The sequence below is a fragment of the Empidonax traillii genome, unplaced genomic scaffold (assembly GCF_003031625.1).
Source record: "Empidonax traillii isolate 1590-97213 ecotype Southwest subspecies unplaced genomic scaffold, ASM303162v1 scaffold347:size1123457, whole genome shotgun sequence".
Taxonomy (NCBI): domain Eukaryota; kingdom Metazoa; phylum Chordata; class Aves; order Passeriformes; family Tyrannidae; genus Empidonax; species Empidonax traillii.
In genome coordinates this window covers 435,092-457,352 of record NW_020955540.1, presented here as the reverse complement: position 1 = coordinate 457,352, position 22,261 = coordinate 435,092, and the positions used below count along the sequence as shown (strand labels likewise).

General features: G+C 36.3%; 1 long non-coding RNA gene across 1 annotated transcript in view; it reads left to right on the top strand.

The window, feature by feature from the left end:
• The window catches only part of LOC114061674, a 135,284-nt gene that overhangs the window by 28,397 nt on the left and 84,626 nt on the right, over positions 1 to 22,261 (top strand). The gene's annotated exons all lie outside the window — the stretch shown is intronic.

Below are 22,261 nucleotides of genomic sequence, written 5' to 3'. Positions count from 1 at the left end.
TATTTACTCAGCTCAGTGGGAAAGACCAGCTGTACTCCATTTCTGCACCTTCACATCTGTAAGGAATGGGAATGTATCATTAGGAAGACTTTAACATTATAAATACACTAGACAGGCATGAGACTGCCCAGAGATTACGAATTTAGTAATTTTTCTTGGATTCAAATTTTTTTTCCTCCAAACTGAAATTGTCTCCTTGGTAAGCACATGCCGTTGTAAGACTGCAGAACATTTCATTGCAGTGAAATGGTGTGAACATATTTTTAATTTCCACTGTATAAATAAGTTAGTGCTATAGTACTTTAGGCACTAAAGTACGAGCACTGGCTTAGTACTTCAGTGCTTTTAGTCCTTTAGGTACTCTCTGTTGTATCTAACCTTCAGGTTAATCAAGGAAGAGATGGTAAAGCTTGTTTTCAACCCCATTTCCCCCCCCTCAGCTATACCACATACCCTGTCTGGTCGATCATTAAAAGGACATTTGGGATCTTCATGGTAGACTACAGATGATGGAATGGAAGATGCTGTAAACTTTGTACTTATATGTGAAATAGATATTTCATCCAATATATGATAAACAGTCTGATGGAGAGGAAGCACAGTTGGTTTTTTTTTTCTCTTTATTTCTTAAGAAGAAAACTTTAAAACTTTATGCTTGTTTATATTTCATGTGTTCAGCATCATGATGGAACCTTACAGCTTGAACAACATGTGTCTTTTGTGTTAGGAATAATACAAAATTGTGCTCTGCTATCACTGCCAGCTCATACATGGTCTTGTGCCTCTTCTACTGAGTGTGCAGTGCTTTGCATGGTGAGGTGTAAGCGAAGTGGGTGTGGTGTTTTCATTCCAAAATGTGGAATTCATAATGCTGACTTCATATGAAGAGGCTATTTTTAGACTGCTGAAAAGACTTTGCACTGAGCATCTTTGGAATAAGAGGTATTCCTGCGGAATTTTCGAGTATTTTGCTCACTTGTTCCTTGTATTCCCATAGGCCACATCCTTCTGAGGCCATTCACACCTGTGCCTTTTCAGTGTTATTTTCTCTGAAACTAGAATGTGGTAGCACTCTGATTTTGCTCAGTTTTGTCTTTTGAATTTCATATTAATGTAACTCTTCATTATCCACTGTTTAGGTAGTGACAAGAGATAGCCTTAGAATTCTTAGAATTTACATATTTTACAGCAAATGCTTTGTCTGTGTAAGAAATTTTGCTACAGTTGCACATAAAATAAAGAACTGGAATATGATGTTTCTGCCCTAAGAAAATAGAACAGGTACTGGATGATAGTAGGAAGAATAAAATGGACAGAGCATGAAAATGTAAGAAAATATTACTCTTAAAATTCTGAACCTGTACTTTAAATTGGAAGAGAAAACAAATCTTTATCATGAAGAGTTTGGTAGTAGGTTCCTAAATAGCACTGTGTAGAGATGTTAATAGCATGAATGTGACTGAGTTGTCTTCAAAACCCATCTCAGTTTCTTCAATCCCGGTTTGAAAGAAGAACAAGCTCTGTTTGCTTTGAGACAGAGAGAAAAGGATAGGTCAGCCTTCTCACATTAAAGGAGGGTGAGAATTCTGGTAGAGAAAAGGTAACGTGTAGCAGCAGAGATTAAAAGGAAAATCAGGAACATAAAATGAGTAGATAATTGAAAGCCCAGGACTGTATTTTACAGAGAATGTCTGCATTTTCAAGTGCCTGAGTGTTTAACTCTAGAAAATAATGACTTCAAGTCTAGCTACTTCCTATGCAAAACAGGCTTCTTTTCACCTCTGTCTTATACATTTAGTACCGCTCTAACTATCTGTTTCTTTCACATGGTTTTAAACTGTAAGGTCCTGATAATATTATTCAGCTTCTCTTACTTTCCCTGGCCAAAGTTTTAAGGTTTGGGATTTCCTTCCACTGTAGGCTAACAGCCAGAAGGGAATAAACCTAGCCAGCAGCCAGGGTGGTGCCAGACCACTAGCTCCCACCTGGTAAATGGCTCAAGCCAATGTTATTTTTACTACTTTGAAGCAGCCTAAATATCTTGTTTCTTCCATTGTGCTCTTTGCTATTAGTTTTCCCCTTAGCAGCCTTGCTTGATTCAAGTCCTGGTAGTCAGGTGAATTGATATCGAACTGATGACCTGTGTGGCATATTCCATTTATAAAAGCATTGCATGGCTGCTTAATTCTCCACAGTAGATTTATATGGTGTTCTGGTGTGAAAGAAATTTTAGAGAGACGTAAACCTGTTGTTTATATGTGAATGGAGTTCAGTAATGCAAAACAATCGTAGTTCTGCACTGTACTATTTTGCATTAAATAAGTTTTTACTACGTTCTATCATTAAACTAAGCTCATTCTTGACAATATTTTATTATTGTAGCCTAATCAATACTTCTAGAAGGTACTTTTTATTAAGAAGTATTTAAATGCAAATGCAGTTCTTCAGACAAGTGTCCTTTCTTGTGTTTGAACAATGAAACCAAGCAGTGCTTATTACTGATTCACTGGAAGGCTGTCATTTTGCACAGTTCAGTCTGCATGACATAAATCTGAAGAACAAAAGCAAATAAGTGATTTAATAATTCTGAGAGGGACCAAGCTCAGCAGTATGCCCTACAGTGTCTGTAATGTATAATGGAGCATTGCTGTGTCCCATGCAGTATTAAACTCAGTAGAAAACAAGCACTAGAAGGCCATATGATAATGACACACATCAATTTTTGGTTTGAATAGGCTGACCTATTTTCACTTCTGTTGCTGTTACTGCATATTGATTTTTGTTAACTGATCCTGTTTATATTACTGCATCTTACCATATATTCATACATAGCCTTCGTTGCTGGGATACGGGAATTATTAAAAATACAAATTTCTGTGTACTCAGTAAACTGTAATGCAAATTGTGGATGTTGTACAGTGCTTCTCTTTTGCTTTTAGAGAGTCGCTCTGATAATTTAGGTCTCATGCTTAGCTCTCTGTTAAATATAACTGTTAATGGAACCTTTTGGCGCTTAAAAATTTTATCTGGAGCTTATTCATGCATTACTTTTTTCAGTGGGGAGCATTTGATTTGGATTTAGGGAAATCTTTTTCACCATCAGGACAGTTAAGCAATAAAGAAGTTTGTCTAGGGAAGCTGTACAGTCTTCATCCTCAGAGATTTTCAAGACCATATAGGATAAAGCCCCAATCGACCTGGTTTGGTCTAATAACTGGTCATACTTTGATACTATATGTGGTTTCTAGCATTAATCTGTTCAACTTAAAATTCCAAAGACTTTGCCTTTAGAAAAAGCCTGGTCTGTTAGCTATCCAGCTGTTTTTTATCAGTATCTGTTGACTATGTTGCACATAATTTCTGGTGACTCTGGTAACATTTTAAAGTGGTTGGATTGCCTATGATTGCACAATTACCTAAGTCATCTGAGTGCACAGAGATGAGCTGCAAGTGAGAAATCAACATGAAACAAAATGCAAAATGCCCTTGCTGCTTCATCATGTAATAGTTGTGATCCCACAGTAAAGCAACTCATGCCCAGCGATGGTGATTTGACTGTGGACTGTGCCAGTGATTCTCATGTCTAGACACTGTTCGGCTGAATGACAAGCATATGAGAATAGATTCTGTACGTGGCTATGTATATGTATGAGGTGTGATCATGGATAACTTGCTGGAGAAGCACAACATATGGTTGTATCCTGGTACGTGGGATCAGGCCATATAATACTACATGCTGTATCTGGTGTGCTACAGCCAGTGGGCTTCCTCTGTGCCACTGTGTGTTCTAACTCCTGTGACATCTCAGTCCAGATCTCTCTGTAATAATTTCCGTTTGCCACAGGCCAGGAGGATCTTCCCCCTCAGCAATTTTTTGTGTGTGTCAAGATAAATCATTAGTTGCTCTTCCGGAAGTATAACCAGAAAAATAAACATAAGATGACTAAAGCCTGCCATTTCAAAAAAGAGCAGGGTAGGACAGATTTATTCTTAAATCCCCAGAATTTTTGTTTTGTGAGAAGCTGCGCCTCTGTAGTTGTATGGAACACAGCTCACAAAGATTAAAGGCCATCAGCCATTGTCATGTCAGTACTTGTGACTTGATTCTTTTTCTCTCCCAGGGCACTCATGTCAGACTGCTTTGAGAAGAATAATTCTTTTTCTCAGGAAACCAGTGCCCCTTCTCTTGCCAAACACTGCCTTTCATATGAAAAATCCTTTCTTTGTGCTTTACCTTCTTCCATGTAACAATGCTTTTCCACTGATACATGGTTTCAAGGCATGTTTTTCAAGCCTGTTGGTATTCATCACTTGGTTTGTCTACCTGAGCAGAAAACTTGCTCCTTCTGAGAATAGTCTTAAATTTAATTAGAATATTGGAATGTAGACTGTAATAATCTATTTCTATTTTATTTGTATCCAGTTTTATCAACTACATTTCTATCCATCTGGGAAAGGAAACCTGTTCTAAGAGATTCTACTTGTTCTTTCTGCCATTCCCCACCTTTTACCTTTCCATCTTTCACCATTCTGCATTTGCTTTGTCCTTGGTTAATCATATGCTCTTCAGTTTCAATAGCACAAATCAGAGGGAATGACAAAAAATAGTAGGGCTGGACATGGTTTCAGTTTTGGAAATCCATCTCCCTAGCATCAGATTTTCAGAAGATTGAGCAGTTTACAGGAACAGATTGCTTATTTCTTCATTTTTTTCCTGTTCTTTGACCAAGATCAGAATTTGCGCAAACAATTTGATTGTGATTACAGGTCAGATTAACTGCCTCTGTACTTAAATAATAACAGCTTGTCATATGCATGGTGTGAAAATCCTTTCTTTTGCATCCTTTTACGATCACATTTGTGTTGTTTTGCCAGTATAGTATGCAGGCTTGAGTTTTAGGAGTATGCAGTCTGTTCCCGTATTTATCAAAGAAAACCTTTTGTGAAACTTTGAAACTTTGAAAAGCTTTCTTTTAACATGTATGGGAACTGTAACCCCAGCCTTTCCTTAATGGGGTCTTTAAGGTCTACTTGCTTGAATAAAAAGCTTTAATGGATCACTGAGTTGTAAAAATTTTCACTTTGAAAAACTGTCTTTCATAATGACAAAAATGAACACTTTGAAATCTGTTACTGTTACAGGATATGTGGGACCATATAACAAGTCACTGTAAGGTCTATGAGAGATTAATGGTGACATGATAGTCAAGTCCAATTTGACCCATGTTCTGCCTATGTTCTGTACTAAGTCACTCAAAACCTAAGTATTGTCCTAGTGTGATCATTAGGATGGGCCAGTTTGCATTAATCTCTCAGTTGTTGTTACAATTAATTTTTGTTTTCTCTTCCCCCCCCCCTCCTTTTATTCTCCCTTTCTTTAAAAACCATTACTTTTTGTTCTTCAGTATGAACTTTTCTCTAGCTAAGCTGGATTGGAGAAGAAGATTGAAAAGATATCTTTTCTCTATCATCTATCATGAAATAGAGGCAAGAGCTTAAACATTTATGGAATCCAGAAAGCTGAAACTCTTAAATGTTAAGTGGGTTGATTTCAAAACCTTCGAATAAGGCCAGTGCTCATAACTGAATCTGCTTGACTCTTAACCAGCGAACAGAGTGCAACAGTTTTTCATCAAAACCATTTCTAAAAAAATCTCTTTTATTTTATTCTCAAGAGTCAGAGGGAATATTACACATTTAGAAATGTGGAATGGCACATTATACCTGCTCTGCATGCACATAGCCACTTAGTCCTTATAAAACAGATATGGCATGTGAACCCTAAATAAACCCCTTAGGAAATATTTCTGAATGTAAAGACCCAATCTGTGTGCATAGATCTGGCTTTCAGATGTGTATATTGCGTTTCTGATTAAAGGGTATCTTTAAGATGTGATCAAGTGCTTGCCAGGGAACCACAGAGCAATGAACAAACATTACTTTTGTATCTTGTAGTTACCTGTAGGTCTGTCATTTCTAGTATTCTCTTCATGCACCTAAACTCGTGTTCACTTTATTCAGGTTTTTATGTTAGGAAAAAAAAAGGTTGAAAGACTTCTTGAAACAAAACATTTTTAGGAGAATCAGCAAAGTTAAAAAGCATACATTCCTTAATTTGAGAGAAATGTCCATAGAATTTATTGTTTGAGCTCACCATCCAAGCCATTTTATTCAGTTCCAGTACTTGTTTTGCTAATGTTCCAAAAACCAGTGTTTGAGACTCTCAGGGGAAAGACAGGCTATTTATTTAATTTGTCAGGTCTGGCATAAATCATAACCCTGTTGCACTTGATGTTGTACAAACAGAGTTAATAAATGATCCTTGCCCCAGGTGCTTAAGAATTCAGTCAAAGACATAAGATGGTGTGTAGGTATGACAAATAGAAGAGTAAAGAAACCCAATAAATAGTGCTGTTTAGGAAGATGGATTGCTTCCTGGCATATCAGCATCAAGGGCTTTGTAGACTTCCCAGAAAGGCCAGGTTTTCATAAAGGATTTGTATTAATACTTTACAGTATTTATAGGGAAATCCTTGCAAACATGAGAGGGAAAATGGGAAAAAAGCCAGAGTTTATTGTATGAAAGATAAACAGGGCATAACATTTCACATAACTGGGGGTTAGATGTATCTTGCTTTGTTAGTGTTTTGCTCTAGCTTTCAGACATATGTAGGAAAAAAGTTAGTAGATGGAAAGGTTAACTAAGATACTCTGGAATTACTAAGGGAGATTCCTAAGACTGTTACTGTTATTCTGTTCTTCTTTTGACTGGCAACACTAAAGGCTCAGTGTTAGAACACTCTAGATTTCACTTCAAATATTTCATTTCAGATTGCATGAGCAGAGAATGGTGTATTGGGATTCTCCTAGTTCTGATATCAAGATGAGTGTGGTTAATTACTTTAATGAGTAAACAGATATATATGTATATATATATACTGAGAGGGACATAAATAGAAAGAGAATAAGCTGAGAATTCCATAACAATACAATAAATTACTTCCTCACACCAATAATGAAAAGGAAACTGGAAGAGCATCTAAAAATACCGAAGTAAAAATAATTTTAGTTCATCGTTTAGAGGAAATTATCCATTGAGAAGTCTGGTAGACTGCCAGTGCCTCAGCCTTCATACCCAAATGCATAGAATAGAGAGACAATTAATGAAGGGATTTTTTTTCTCAGATAAAATGTTTTTTAACAGTTCTATAGCAACTGTAATTATATAAGAACAGCACTAATTCAAAGCAGAAATTTGAATATATGAGTAGTTTGTGCAAAAACCTCACATTTGTACTGTAGAACAAACAAAAAACCGAATTAACTACATTTATTTACGAAATAACCAAAAGTAGCCTAAGCTTCTAGCTCTGAGAAAATTGATATGGAAACAATATAAGGCAACAAGATTAGAGGAACTGAAATCATCCTGATTCAGCAAAGCTGACTGAAGTGCTTATATGCTCCATGTTAAGCAATCTTTCTATCACAATGTGATCAGACTGAGCTACACATGCCTAATCCTTCAGCAACTTGCACTCACCATAAACTGGAAGGAAGAACAAAAATGCTAAGGGATGTCAGTGGAAAAGGGAAGAAATTACATCATTTCATCAGTAGGCAGGGATCTGTGACAGTCCAACAAGTCAAGATAGGTGGGTAGGAGGAAAAGTTCCATATAAACTTTAGCTAAAGTGGTAGGAGTGGTAAGATGAGCTCAGGCAGGGCAGTTTCCACTTGAGTTGAATTGATCTTGTACAAACAATCTGAAGCAGAAATCAAGTGAATAGACAAGTTCCCAGTATTTTCACTCAAATGCTGTACTCAGTAAAATATGAATGTTAGGGCACTTACTAGATACATGACATTACTCTTGGTTAGATCAGGTTAGTCAGGTTATCAGGGCCAAAATTCTAACAGTGAGTTTTGAGGATGCTGGATAGTGGTCTCATTGAAGTCAGGGAATAACACATGTTGATTTCAATTAATTCTTCCTGCTGTATATCCTGTAATCATTTACAAGTCACTGGCAGCTTTATCCTGCAGCATATGTTTGATGCTGAAAGATTAATCTAATGCTTTCCTGACTTCCCCTTCCAAAATTGTATATGACAGTGAACATTTTCAATGGCAAGTGATACTCATAGCAATAAGCATTATCTAGAGTAGAGTCAACATCTTTCATAAATAAAGGCTGATTCTCTTTCTCATTAAAATTGAATTTATTAGAATGGAGAACCTGATTCAGGTTACTGCATATAAAATTTCTTTCTAATAACACAGGTAGCTCATTGCTACCAGGACATGGCTGCATGATTCATCATCTCTTCCTCTAAGTGACATAGTTACTATTTATATGAAACACTGTGGGGATGGGCAAGGGTCTGATTTCACAATTACATTCTTATTTTTACTTTTCATTACTACTACTGAAAGAGCAATTAGTAGCTGAGTAACCTATAGTAACCATAACCTGCTTCCTCCCTCTTGTAACAACTCTATTACATCAAATGCTGCACCGACTTTTTAAACCTTGAGGCAATATAACTTTAATTAATTTGAAAATATTCTGTAGTTACAGCTTGTTAAAACAAGAAGGTTAAGATAAAGACTTACATGGTGCCTAAATAGAAATGATGAACCATTTATCAAGCAAAAGACAAGCATAAAGTTTCTTTGGAAAAGTCACCAGTGAAATATGTGTAAGGTTATTTTCTTTCTCCAGGTTGTCTTTGCTGGAACAGTACATGATTCTGCAAGTATTTTGAGGGTTTTATTTTTTTTACGGTTTTATTCAAAGATACCTGAGTTGGTGTTTTTGTACTGCAGTGGTTTGTCTTTGAAAAAGGGCTCAAACACTGTCATATATTTAAGAAAATTTTGGGAGCAGATACAAGTTTTCACAAATTGGTTCTGTCCCACTAATATGCACAATTCTGTGCATATTAGTGAATAAGAAATGTTTTTTTTCAGTCACATATAATGATTAACATATAACTATGGATTTATATCTCATATGCATAGTAGAAAAACTATGATGCATCATGCATACGTGAACTGTTTGTTTTCTAGGAAAATTAGGAAACAGAGAGTAATGTGGCATAAGAAGAAAACCACTATATTCAGTCAACTCCTTGCAATGATTTCTTGTAAATGAATCTAAAATTCATTCAGCTCTTATGCTAACCAGCTGTTTGTGGAATGATGCCAAAAGAAAGATGACAAAAAGCCACGTTAATGCCAAAAAATTTCCTCAGGCTGTTCTAAAGTTGAGAAATGCTACTGCTTAATATTTCTTTTTCATGAAGTTCTGTATTAACTGAATTAAAAATTTATCAGAAGATTATAGCACATTTCTTAAATGGCAATAGCTGTCCTGTGTGATCAACATTTATCCTTCTCAATGTCTAGATCACTTCTTCCCATTCTGAAAATTTTAAAAGTAGTGGCAAAAGTACTTTCAAAGTTATGGCAGATAAATCCTTGTTCTCCTTCACCCACTGCTTGGAACCCAGAGACTGTAACCTCAGTTCACTGGAAGAAGAGGACATTGTCTTGCATCAGGACTTCCCTGGAGACTCTGCTGTCAGAGATTCTGAAAAAGTAAGGCTTTACAGGGATCACATTATTAAATATGTACTTTTTGAGCTGGAAAATAATGTCAGTTAATCACTTAGCAAAATTTGTGTGAGGGACCCTCACTTGTGAGTCAAGTTGGAATCAAAGAATAGTCTGTTCTTCCTTACAGCAATTGTTATGCAATAGCAATATAATTTCACCTACAACAATAGGACTTGGACTAAATCTCAGATGAATTACCAGTTTTTATAAGAAGTCTGAATATGTGGCATGATTTGTGATGGACCAGATGCATTTGCAACAACCATTTGGATACACAGCACTAGTGTGGCCTGTTATTTTAGGGGCTTTGGCTCTAGGTGTTTCATACATCTTACCTGTTTCATCTTTTTTTAGGCTTGACTCTGTGGCAGTGGGGGTTACAACTCTGGATGGAATCTTCCATGGTTCTGGTTACACACATTTTGAGCAGAGGATTTAATGGACGCACTTGAAAAATCTAATGATTGAAACTTCCTACAAATTAGGCAATCTTTTTCAAATTTACTTGCTCTACTAAAATACTAATAAAAAATTTGAAGTATCTCAAAATTACCACTGAGCTGCCCTTTTCTAAAAGCTTCTTCCTTGATGAGATTAATTTTTTTTTTGGTGAAAGCATTCCAGTTTAACTGGAATGCTGCTACAAATAGCTGTGATTCCAAGGAAATATAGAAGAGTTGTCTTTAAAAGAACATGATTTTTCATAGGGGGCATTTATTACTCATTCAGTTCACAGACTGTAAAATGGTTGTGTTTTGTATGATTCTTTTTAGTGTTTAGAACTCAACTCACCTAAAGTTGTAGAGAGTGGAAGAGATCAAAAATCAAACACTAATTTCGTACTGTGTGTTAAATTATCTAATGACTACTCTCAGAATCCATAATTAGCAGAAATAGTTTTAACTGTGTAACATTGTATAATGCTGACCTCACATTCTGCCAACAGTTTTTACGAGTTATTACCTTTGCAATAACAGTGATAATTCACAGTATCTAATGATACTAATTACAAGCAATCTTTTATAATGTATCTGAATATTTTTTATTTTTTTTTAAGACACTAGCAGAGAATATTTATTAGTGGTAAATTATCTGAAGGAAGAGCATGACAAAAACTAATTCTTGGATAAAATTGCAAGTATCGCTTGACACTGCTCTGAAGAGGCTGCTCATGGGACTGCACATGTATATCTAAATCTTATTGGTTTCTCTTAATTAAAATATGTCTGTTGTTTTCAGTGAGAGTATCAATGCCATTCTTCATATATATGGATATATATATAGAAACTATAGTTTGTCCCATCATGTGGAAGGGAAAATTTTCTTCTGATAGTTGAGTAGGACTTGCTTGAAAGCCCAGAATGGGTGGGGTTTTTTTTAGGTTTTGAGGGTTTTAAAATTTTTTTTTTCTTTATATGGAAAAGAAGTGCACGTGCTAGAGTAATTATGCTTTCAGTATTGTGGTTCTGTGATAGAGCATACAGTGTAATAATTATACCAATTTTATTGGTGTAATTGTAAGTGACAGATGTCTGAGGCTCACAGTCATTTTAGCCTGACATTTGCAATTATTGCAGCAGTATTGATGGAAGAGGATTAAGGATCTCTCAGATGCCAAACCCCATTATTTCAACTTTATGTAGAGCTGTCAAGTCCTAATAATTCTGCAGGAATTTAGCCATCACAGCGTAAAAAGGCATGCAAAAGGTTTTCATAACAATTTTAAAACTAATATGGACCATCAAAATGTAAATGATCATAATTTAATGAATACCTAATTTTGTAAATTTCACTTGGCAATTTTAAAATGATGCCCTATTTTTTAAGTGACATAGTGGTCAACAGTTAGAAATATCCCTTAAATAAATCTTAAAACTGTCTATTTTTCCTGGCATCTTAGAATTATGATTCATGAGAGTGCATAGCCTAGTTTAATGAAAATATATCCAATGTGCAATAAAATGGATTGGATAGTTTTTCTTTTCATCTGACATCTTCATGTCAACAATCTGCAGTCTGGTCTTTCAAGTCTTTTCAAAGGGAGATAATTCGTAAAGAGCTTCTGTGATTTATTTCTAAGACACTTCCATGAAAAATGAGTCATACTCAGTACGTTTCCCAACTCTTTTGTATTGTTGTAGGATACTTTAAAATACAATGGTTCCATGAAGAATTGATTTTAGTCTTTACCCTCATCTTTTGGAGATTCTGAATACCTACCTGTAAAATGCTCTTTTTAAAATCTTAGTGTGTTCAGGAAGCCAACTCCAGCGTTTAGAATCTCCTATGAAAGGAACATATTCTTTGTGTTTAGACCAAGCAGTTTCTCTTTAATGACTGTTTTTGTCCCCACCCCTTCTGCAAAAGCAGATCGTGGACTGTGCACTGCAGATGACCCTTCGTATCTGTTGAGAGACCTCTTAAGCTGAAGAGTTTTTCATTCTGAAGATTCTATTTCTTTGGTAGCTTAAAATTTCATAAGAAGTCTATGTGAAACTTAGCACTTTGACCAGCACAGTTGTTTCATCTTTATGGATGAAAGAAGTTGATGTTTTTTTATTCTGTTTTGCTAATTGGATTCAGAGATGTTGCTTTAATTCCACATTTTTAACAATGACTTACAGCGATCTAACAGAGGTGAAAAATAATGCCTTTGTTCAAGAATAGCAACAATGCCAACAGGATTTCCAGGCTACTTAGAGCTCTTCTGAAATTAAAACTCTGCTGAAGTCGCAGAAGTGCAGCAGGCTTGCTTGAGGGGAGGGGGTACATGGCATCACTGACATGGAAGTGTTTTTATAGAAATGTTTTCTAGCTGTATGATATTTGACCTGGCAAGAGTGTTAATCAGAACCCAGGCTGCAGTACTTCCTTATTTTATGCGGGGTTTTTTGGGTTTTTTTTGTCAAATTTTTAATAACAGTTTTTCATCTGTTAGTCACCAAGATATGCTAGAATTTAGTATATTCCTTCTTGACAGCTCAAAGACCTGTTGGTTTGACTTCTGTGTTTACTGTGTATGATTACTATATATCTTATGCTCAGTCTTTTTTCCCACTTCAATTTGTAGTTAGCTGGTTTGCCCGGAGCCCAGTAATTTGTTGCTATGACTGTTGGATGCTATCCCATGCTTTATGTCTTTAATGAGCTCAATAGCTTGTTTTGAGCTTCTGCATCTGGTAAAATAATAAGTATGACATCTCTGTTAGTGACAGCCCTGCCTGCAGTGAAGGGCACACTGGGTTTTGGGCTTAAAATAGATTTTTCTTCTATAGTCTGTGTGCTCAAGCCTACAATAATTACTGAACAAAATGTTCTTAGACATTTGCCTGAATAGCATCTCAATCAATGGCACTGCTTATGAAGGAGAAAGCTATTTTTGAGACACAAAGAGGCTATGCACATAAGCTGGCATTCACTTTCCTGTAGTTCCAAACTCTAAACCTGACATTTTTGTTGTCATTGTAATTTAATCAATAAGTGTGCTTTGATCAGACAACTGAAAGTCTGTGCATGCTCCTTCCCTACAGAACAGAGTGTTGGAAGGACCACTCCCTTTTGTTTTGGAAGGAAAGACCATTAGCTCATTGTTATATCAATGGCCATATTGGGGTGGTTTTAAGGCAAACTCATGTAGTTCATCAACAGGAAACTGATGGAAACAGGAGTAAAATCCAGGGACAACCTTCACATGCTGAGTGTAGTAAAGAGATATGGTTTATGTATCCAGAGAATAAGGATAGCCTTGGCTTTTTAAAATGGGCTTTATCTCTCTAGAAATTCTCAAAAAGACTAATATAGCCTGTTCTGCAAGTTCCCTTCAAGAATCCCCCTGAATAGGTAGAGCCTTAGACCAGGCCAGCTGTTGCACTGTGAGTAGCCACAGTGGGAATTGTTTGAAATGCTGTGAATTGGTCTTAAATGCTGTAGAAGATGTATTATCTCCACAGGTTAACAAGTCATAAAGTCACATGGTCATCTGAACAGGGAGGATGAGTAATTAGAGCACAGTCACACAAATGTTGCTTTGGAGTGACAGGTGGGGTTGGCTGCTGATCTGAAGGGACTGCCCCGGGGCACACTCTCGGTTGGCTGCAAATACAATTAGCATGAGCTGACTACTGTGAGCTGTCCAGGCGTGTGAGCTGTTACTGAACACATTATTGTTTCTGATCTGGGAGTCATTCAAGAAAGACGAGGGAGTAGCTGGATTGTAGCCATAGGGTACAATTAGCTTTTTGGGAAATGGCGGAGTTTGGAGGAAACAGCAGTGCTATCCCTGAAACAAGTTAGGCAGTGTATTTGCTTCACAAGAAGTCCAATTCTCTGATAAACACAATCAGGACAGAGTGAAAAGTATTTAAAAGTTGGATAAGAATGAAAAAAAAGAAATATGACAATTGCAGTCCGTTCCTCCTGACACAATGAACACCAAGGCCCGTGAGAGTTTGAAGAGAGGGAGAGAGTTTCATGATTTCTTCCATCAGGGGAAAGAAGTCACCAAAGCGTCATGGATGTGTTGACTAAGTTACTGCTGTGACTCCCAAAGGCATCAAAGTTAGTAAATTGCACTAGATATCTAACGTTATATTTTTTCTTTCCACTTCAAAAACAAAGCAAAAATAATAATGCTAAAAGATTAACTAGGGAGAGAGTATTATTATTAATACACTTAACATGTGGACAGGGTCTAAGCCGTGCATGTTCCCTGGAGGTTTATATATGGATCACAGGCAGAGAGAGAGATGGAAGCATCTGTGAATCTGGCCATGTTTTGCTTCTGAATGTTTTGTGGAAACGTTGGCAGTAATAGTGTTCTGAACTAGTGGAAAAAGGGAGAAGCCTATAAATTAAAACCATGGTAGTCCATGACGCAGAGTTATGAATGAAGTGTATAAGTTCAAGTTCATCCTTTCTAAAGTCAAATAATGTAAAAAAAAATATTTCAAGGGAAATAGTGGGACATCTGTTGTGTTTTGGGTGCAAAATCTATGCTGCTATGAGAAGTGAGAATAAAAAAGGAGCTGGTTACTCCATAGTGCTATCTTGTATGTCTTAAAATGTAAAATTTATCAAAATAAGCCACACTTCTCATTTGACATTCAGTTTAGAATCCTAAAATCTTTTGAGAAGCCTTTAGGATCCAATCTCAGCTTTTCCAAATCAGAATTCTTTAGTCCAAGTTGAGTGAATCCATAAACAGGGAACTTGAAACTGGCATGACTTGGAAGAAATAGATCTCAGGCTGAGGGCATGTAACTCATATAGGGCATTTTTGTCCCAAGGGGCTGCTTTACCTCAAACTGTTCAAGCTGCATAGAAGTCTACAGGGTTTTATTTCCTGTTACAGGAAGAGTTTCACCATATAAGAAGGATGATAAAAGCACATTATCGAAGAGGTGTTTGTGGTTAGTAAAGTCCTCATGATATTTATTCAAAACAGTATAAAATTTAAAAAATTGGTTATTGCTCTTAGTCTGTGTGATAGGTGCCAGTGCTCAGTTGCATCACTTTGATCAGCCTTGTTCCCTTTGCTGTGTTTGCTTGCTGCCTGCCTCTGTTCCCTCGGGAATCCTCAGGAAAGGGACCTTGACTCTATCACTTGAAAACAAATATCTAATATGGAAACAGAAGATTATTGCCACTGAGTTGTTCCTGCCCATACTAAAGCTATATAGAAATGGTAAATATCCAAGTATTGCTTCTAACTCCAAATACTCCTTATAAGGTTAAACAGGACCTTTAGATTGTAGATTCTTCTTGGCCTGTTTCATAATTGCTAACTTTGCTACTTCAGGTGGGAATATGCAGAGCTGTGGGATTTAATACCAAAAATGTACTTTCAACTTGAGTGACACTGGTTTTATGCCTGGCATTTTGCTGGGTGATGGACTGCTGAATAAGATCCTGTTTTCCAAGAACTGTAAAGATTTACAGGCAGTCTTCAGGAATACACTCCTTCCTCAAGTGTTCTCTTCTGCACCAAAATTTACACACATAATTTCAGTCTGTGCATGTAATTACTACAATATCAATTCTGCATGGATCCAAGAAATAAAACATCTGTATGGTTTTCACAGCCCAGCAACTTGTATATATTTTCCTTTCCTAAACTCGAGTTTCATAATGGGTTGAAAGGGAAGTTAAGTTTGATAAGTGCTCAAGTAAATCTCTAATTGGAGAGAACCTGTTAAGTCTCTGCACAGAGTATATTCACTTAATTCTGAGGAACAAGGACACCATAGGACATCAAGATTTCTCTGTTTCCTTATTTATTTGAGCAAGAAGACGTAGAGAATATATAAACAATATGTTTTTCTTATCCCTTATTCCTTAGAGCAATTTCAAGGATATTTCCCTTAAAAAAAAGTAGAGGTAAATCTCATAAGAATATTAATGCTCTTTAAGACACATCTTTACAAATGAATACATTACATTAAACAATATAACTAATATGTCAAGAAATGAAGGTCTTATAATTCTATAAAAATATTGCTATTTCAAAGTAAAACTTTGCAACTTCTCTATTGTTCACATAGAAACCATTGTGGTGACATAGAAAGAAACAATTGTAGTTTTGTACCAGTATGTACTTTCTTCCAAACTATATATAATATATATATATATATATATATATATATATATATATAATTTTTTAAAAAGTGTTTGAATAGTTTAATCAAAATTCTACCATGAAGTCCTACTGTCAACCACGGCTGAATTTACAGCAGTTCTAAAGCCAGCATGTCAGGATACCTGGAGAGACAATGCATGGATTTAATATTGTTTGCCAGTGGGAATTCCTGGAGCTCAAAGTAATAATGTCTTCTACATTAATGTGCAGTGAAGTGAGTGTAGCATTAATCTTCATAGAAAGTTCAGTTCTCCTGAGAATGTGGAAGGATAATGTAAACCATGGTAATAGGAGGAAGGAGCCAGGTAGCATGGGGTTACTTTTATATAGTTTCAATCTGATTAAAGAAAGTCTTAATTTTTTCTCTCTGTGAGCATTCAGGATGATAGATAACAAGTATCTCAGTGCTGTGAGCATGTGTATATGACTCATACATCTTGGTTGAGTTTGAAATTTTGAGATTCAATTAATAAAAAGAATTATTAAGTTACTATAGCATCACCTTTTATGCTATTTACCGAGAATCTGACCATTTTAAATGCCTTATTTTCCAGAGGCTACATTTCTGCTATGAAAAATGTGCTTTAAGCTGAATCTTAATTCATAATTTGCCACCTGAGAATAAATTATTTTGCAGTACTGACTGATTGACTGTATGTAGGGAAAGGGATAGAAAGCTGGATGACTTCAAACTGGGGCTTGTTTGGTAGTACAGAAGTGTCCAGATGGAAATGTACCACTGTGCTTTGTTTTCTCCTTTACAGACATAAAAATCTTCATAATTGCAAAAATAGTTCATTTTTGCTCCTTTAATGAAAAGAAATTTGACTTTGACTGTAACTTTCTCCTTTCTCGCTATCAGTGTGATTAGAATCTCATCAACATTATTTTAAGCATGACTTTCCTTCATGATCAAAAGGATGTGGGGTAAGAAGAAGCCTGACAGTCACTGAACTTGCTGTTGCAGTGGAAGGTGTGTGTGGGATGTAGCATGCTGAAGTACAAGAGGGAATTTGATAGAGAGGTCAAAGTTAGCAGGGAGATAGACTGGTGATGTGGTAGGGGAGCTGTGTCCTGCATTCATGATGGAATGGTGTGCAGGAGCAGCACGAGCTTCTTTTCAGCTCTGTCAGAAAAGGATTTCTGTCTCTATGGCTAATCCATGTGACAGCCTCAGCTCACACTTTCTGTTAAGGTCAGCTCTCCAAACACTTGGACAAAGCAATACTCCAGGGAGGTAGAAGGAGTGAGCTGACGGGGAGACTCTAAAGATCATGTGTATTCACTGAACTGTACCTAAACCAGCACGACCCCACCGTGCCTTGTGCCTGCCCTGCAGCACGGCTACTGTCTCTGCGCAGATCAGGCAGATAAATTTACTTGCACTGCTCAATGCTAGGCACAGTTTTCCACACCTAAGTTTTCTTACATGTCCTTTGTCATTTTAGAAATACTTTCTGGATCAATTTGATTCGTTTTTATAGCTGAGGAGACAGGACTCCTGTTGTGGTTCTTTGTACAGTGGAAATTTCAGCGCCATCAAGGGAACAGGCCTGTGCAATACCTCAGTTTACAAACCAGAAGACATTGAATTTCTGACTACAGTGACATACTGAGGTTTAATTTATGGATGTTTATGCACTTTTAAATTCCTGGACATATGTATCACACTGCAAGAAATACAGTGCAGCTTCCTTGCACACAGGAGCAACCCAGACCTTTACCAAAGGTCCTTGAAGTCAGTAAAGCTCATCAGCTGAACACAATTCTGGTGGGGGAGTATCTTAGTTATTCTGCATTACAGTGAACAATTACAAAATCCCTTTGTCACTCACATCCTACTGAATTTTCAGTAGGAGCAGATAAAGTTTTGAGTAAAACATTTTTATCCTGAAGAATGCATAAATTATTATAATTTTTTAATAAAATTGTCTTGGAAACTTTAGATGAAATAAAGGTTGAGTGAAAGAAGGGAAAATAATAATAATAAACAAGAATAGTTTCTCCCAAAAGTCACTTTTTGAACAAAGTCACTTACTTTGAATAAAAGAGGATACTTTCTTAGCCTGAAGTATTTTATTTTCTAAATTTTCTTTTTCATTCATAATTTGCTAGAAAATTTGCATTGTATTTTATTTTTCCATCAGTATCATTATTTCTCAGAGAAAGAAATTGCTCGCAGAAATCTAACTTTTAGTTATGTGTATTTGGAAAGGTATTGGTATGGGTTTACCTGGACACATAGATAGACAAATATTCTTGGACTTCGTTGATTTTTCCATGTTCTGTAGTAAGTATTGGATATTTGTCTTTGCTAATTTTATTCTTCTATCATTGTTTTAGGAAGCATTGCTTTGTTTCAGTGATAAATCGATGCGTAGATACAAGTGGCTAGATAGAGATATATCCATTTTAATATTACTAATTCTTTTAAGTGCCCACCTTTTCATTTTTTCCCAGGCATGTAAGTAATTTCTTTTACTATCTGCTTGATCAGTAGTATCAGCTCAAAAAAAAAAAAAAAAAAAAAGACTTCCTTATTTTCCCAAGCGTGAGACACAAATAGCATTTCTACATATAAAAATACTTTTAATAGTGTGACAGTTCAAGCCTTATGCTTTCTTGTGCTTGAAGTTAGTAGTCCAAAGAGAGTCATATGTCAAGAAAATTTAAAATTCAGTGTCATGGTGGGGACAAAATTATAATCAACTCTGCAGCTAACAGGTTGTGGAGTAACTTTTGTCTTCCAGATGCATTCAGAAAGCAAGGGAAGCTTTGCTTCGCTTTACAGAGAGTTATTTTCACCTACACACTTAATGGAAATAAACATCACAAGTCTTAGGCTCCTACAATTTTCAGCTATTTGCATTGGAGTGAAATGGTCAGCACAAATTCACTGAGTTGCCCACACTGCCTGTGGCCCATTCTGCCAGCTGAACCTTGGACAAATGTGACAGGATCCGCTGCTGAGTTTCTCTCAGGGCTTTCCTGATGTTCTCTGCTCATGTGGTCAGGGAGCAAGAGTACAGCTTTGATGTCCTTATGAGAATGACACCGAGATTTCTCCTTTATGTGGGGATGCAGGTTCTGATGTTCAGAGACAAAGCACCATCTTTATAACGACTCAGGACAGTGTCAGGCAGGAATGTTGTGCAAAGGGTTACACTGGCAGAGCTGGCGGTGGTAACAGGGAGAAATGAAGCGGAAACATCAGTACAGCAGTCAGTTATCTCTTGTAGATTGAAGCCTCTTTTTGCAAATTTGTCTCATGTTTGACACTACTTTTTAATGTTGAATTGAAGAATTGGAGGACTACTTCTGTAATCTTGTCAAATTTTATTATTAGTGTCATTTTTTTGCAGATGACTGGAAGCTGGGTAAGTAGACCATGGTGGTGTTTCTTTGATGCAATGTAAGCTGTGTTTAAGTAAAAGTTTGGTCAGACTGCTCCAAATTCCCACTGGATTCATCCCCAGTAGACTTAATGCTGGCAATAGATTTTATTTTCTACTCCTTTCTTCTTAATCAAGGGATGTTGGCCTGAGAACATTCCTGCCTCACAGTTTAGAGACCTTTATTCCTTTCTCTGATGATGTATTTTGTTTTGCCTTAATTCTGAGGATATGACACAATGACAATACTACCAAAGCTTGTATTTCAGTGGTTTGCTTCAGTTTTATAGGCTAAAAGTGTTTCAAAAACCTCTCTCTTCTCTATGTTCTGTACTCCAAAGAGTACAGAACCTTTCAATTTCCTATACAATGAGTTATCCACTATGCACAAAGGCATTACTGGTGTTTCCAGTGTTTTCCTTTCTTGCCTGTTGTTATTACTGAGATGCTGATCACCCTTTTTCCCAGCTTGTTGTCTAAAAAATGTTAGTAGGAGCTGAGGTGAAATGCTGCAGTTGAAGACCGCTGCCCTCCTTTGCTGCAGTGCTTGTATAATTAAGACTCTCCTCTTCACCAGCTTAAATTGGGTGAGCAAAGATTACAGTTACTACAGGTACTACATCTGTTCCTTACATGGTGTCACTGACAAAAAAAGATGGTTTCAAGATGTGTTTTGTAATATATATATATATGTATATGTATGTGATATATATATATCTGTATCTATGTGCTCAAAAGTGGGGATGGAGATGGCAAAAAACCCTCTTTGAAAGGAAGAGATCTATTGTAGCCCCAGGCAGCAGTGATTTATATTTAGGAATTTTTGAGAGCTTTACTCACTTCTTCATTATTTAGTAGAAAAAAAAATCCATACCTATTTTTGCAAGTGCTGTAATGACATGTTCTGCAGGTATTTCTAGGGCCTGTCAATACCCTATTTCACATTCAATTTATGCCATTTTTGGTGTGTATTAGTCAAAAAAGGTAATCCAAATGGGCTCCTTCTGTGAGAGATGTACTACGAGCATCTCTTCAATCTGTTTCTCTAACCAAGATTTGAACTCAAAAGGTGTATGTCAAGATTAGTGGAAGAACAAAGTAGTAGGGCACCTCTGCTATAGTGCTTTGTAATTTAAAGAACATAGAAGTCACTTTAGTATTTCAGGTCATTCTGCTAGAAGAATAGAGAATAGAAAGGTGAAACTGTTTTCCGAGTCCAGGAAAGGCTAACTCCCACAGTCAGATCTGTTTCAGGTTGTGGGCATGAGTACATAGTCTGTCATTCATGTAAAAGTCTGGAATGAGAAGTTCTCTTGCCATGATTCCCCACGTTCCCAGGGGATAAACTTGTGCATTGGCCTTTATCCTTAATCTGGTGTTTCGTGTGTTATCAGTCACAAGAACCACATCTTCTTAAGTTGACTCCCAGCAGTTCTTCCTGGAAAACAATCGTTCCTGTTTTCAGCTTGTAAACAACTTCAAATTCCCATTCTTGGACCCCTTGCTCTGTAAGGGGGCATATCACCAATCTATAGGAGTTTAGTTAAAACCATGGCTTAATGTACAACATTTTCATTGCTACAAGTTCGTCTAAAATTTCACTGTAGTTTTTGTTTGCCAGTCAGGTGAACTGAATTAATATCTGCTGTTTTACCATAGTCTTTAAAAAACCCAAAATGTCAAAAAAACAAGGAAAAAAAAAAAAAAAAGACCAGAATTAATTTGGCTGATGATGCTGTAACTTGAAAGCCTTTTTTTTTTTTTTTTTTTTTTTTTTTTTTTTTTTTTTTTTTTTTTTTTTTTTTTTTTTTTTTTTTTTTTTTTTTTTTTTTTTTTTTTTTTTTGGTCTGGTTTGGCAGGTCTTGACTAAGAAGGACTGAAGTTTCTGCTTTGCAGTCAAGCTATTTAATATCTTTGGTTTGGTTTCAGTGGAAGGCAATAATAAAGCCACAATAACTTGAGACTGAAAGTATACTTCCCTCCTCTTCACTGTGCCCCCTCTCTGCACTTTGGAAAACATTGTGGTACGCAACAGGACAGAAAGGATTGATTTTTTTAAACCTGGAGAGTCTTCCAAGTCCAGTGTAAATGGCAGAAATTTAATAATTACAGCTAATTAGTTGACCAGCTAACAGAGAGTCGTGGCTCATGTGAGCCTGTATGCTGTGAGGCTGTGGGAGTTTAAAGTGAGCTTGGGAACTCAGTGGGCTGACCTGCAAATTAGTTATGGAATGAATTCAAGTAGAAACTTTCTGTGAAACTGATGCTATTTAGGTCATCAGAATTATGTAAGGATGAGTTTTCATTGAAGTCTGAACTTTTTATAGCTTCCATTTTCAATTTCCTAGATCTTCATTTAAATGTACAATATTAATTAATAAAAATTGCTTTTTGAATCATTATTTCAAAGAACTTCTCTTTAAAATAAATTTGAGAATACAAGTGCTCTACAGGGAACCCTTAGTAAATTAAAAAGGGCTTCTCCTCTATTACATATGATGGGTTTTTCATTGTTTAGTAATTTATAGCTGATACAATAGTGATAAATTGACTTGAGTCTCACAGTGATTCATATGTGCTAAAGTACAGAAACCAAGTTAATAGGAAAGTATAA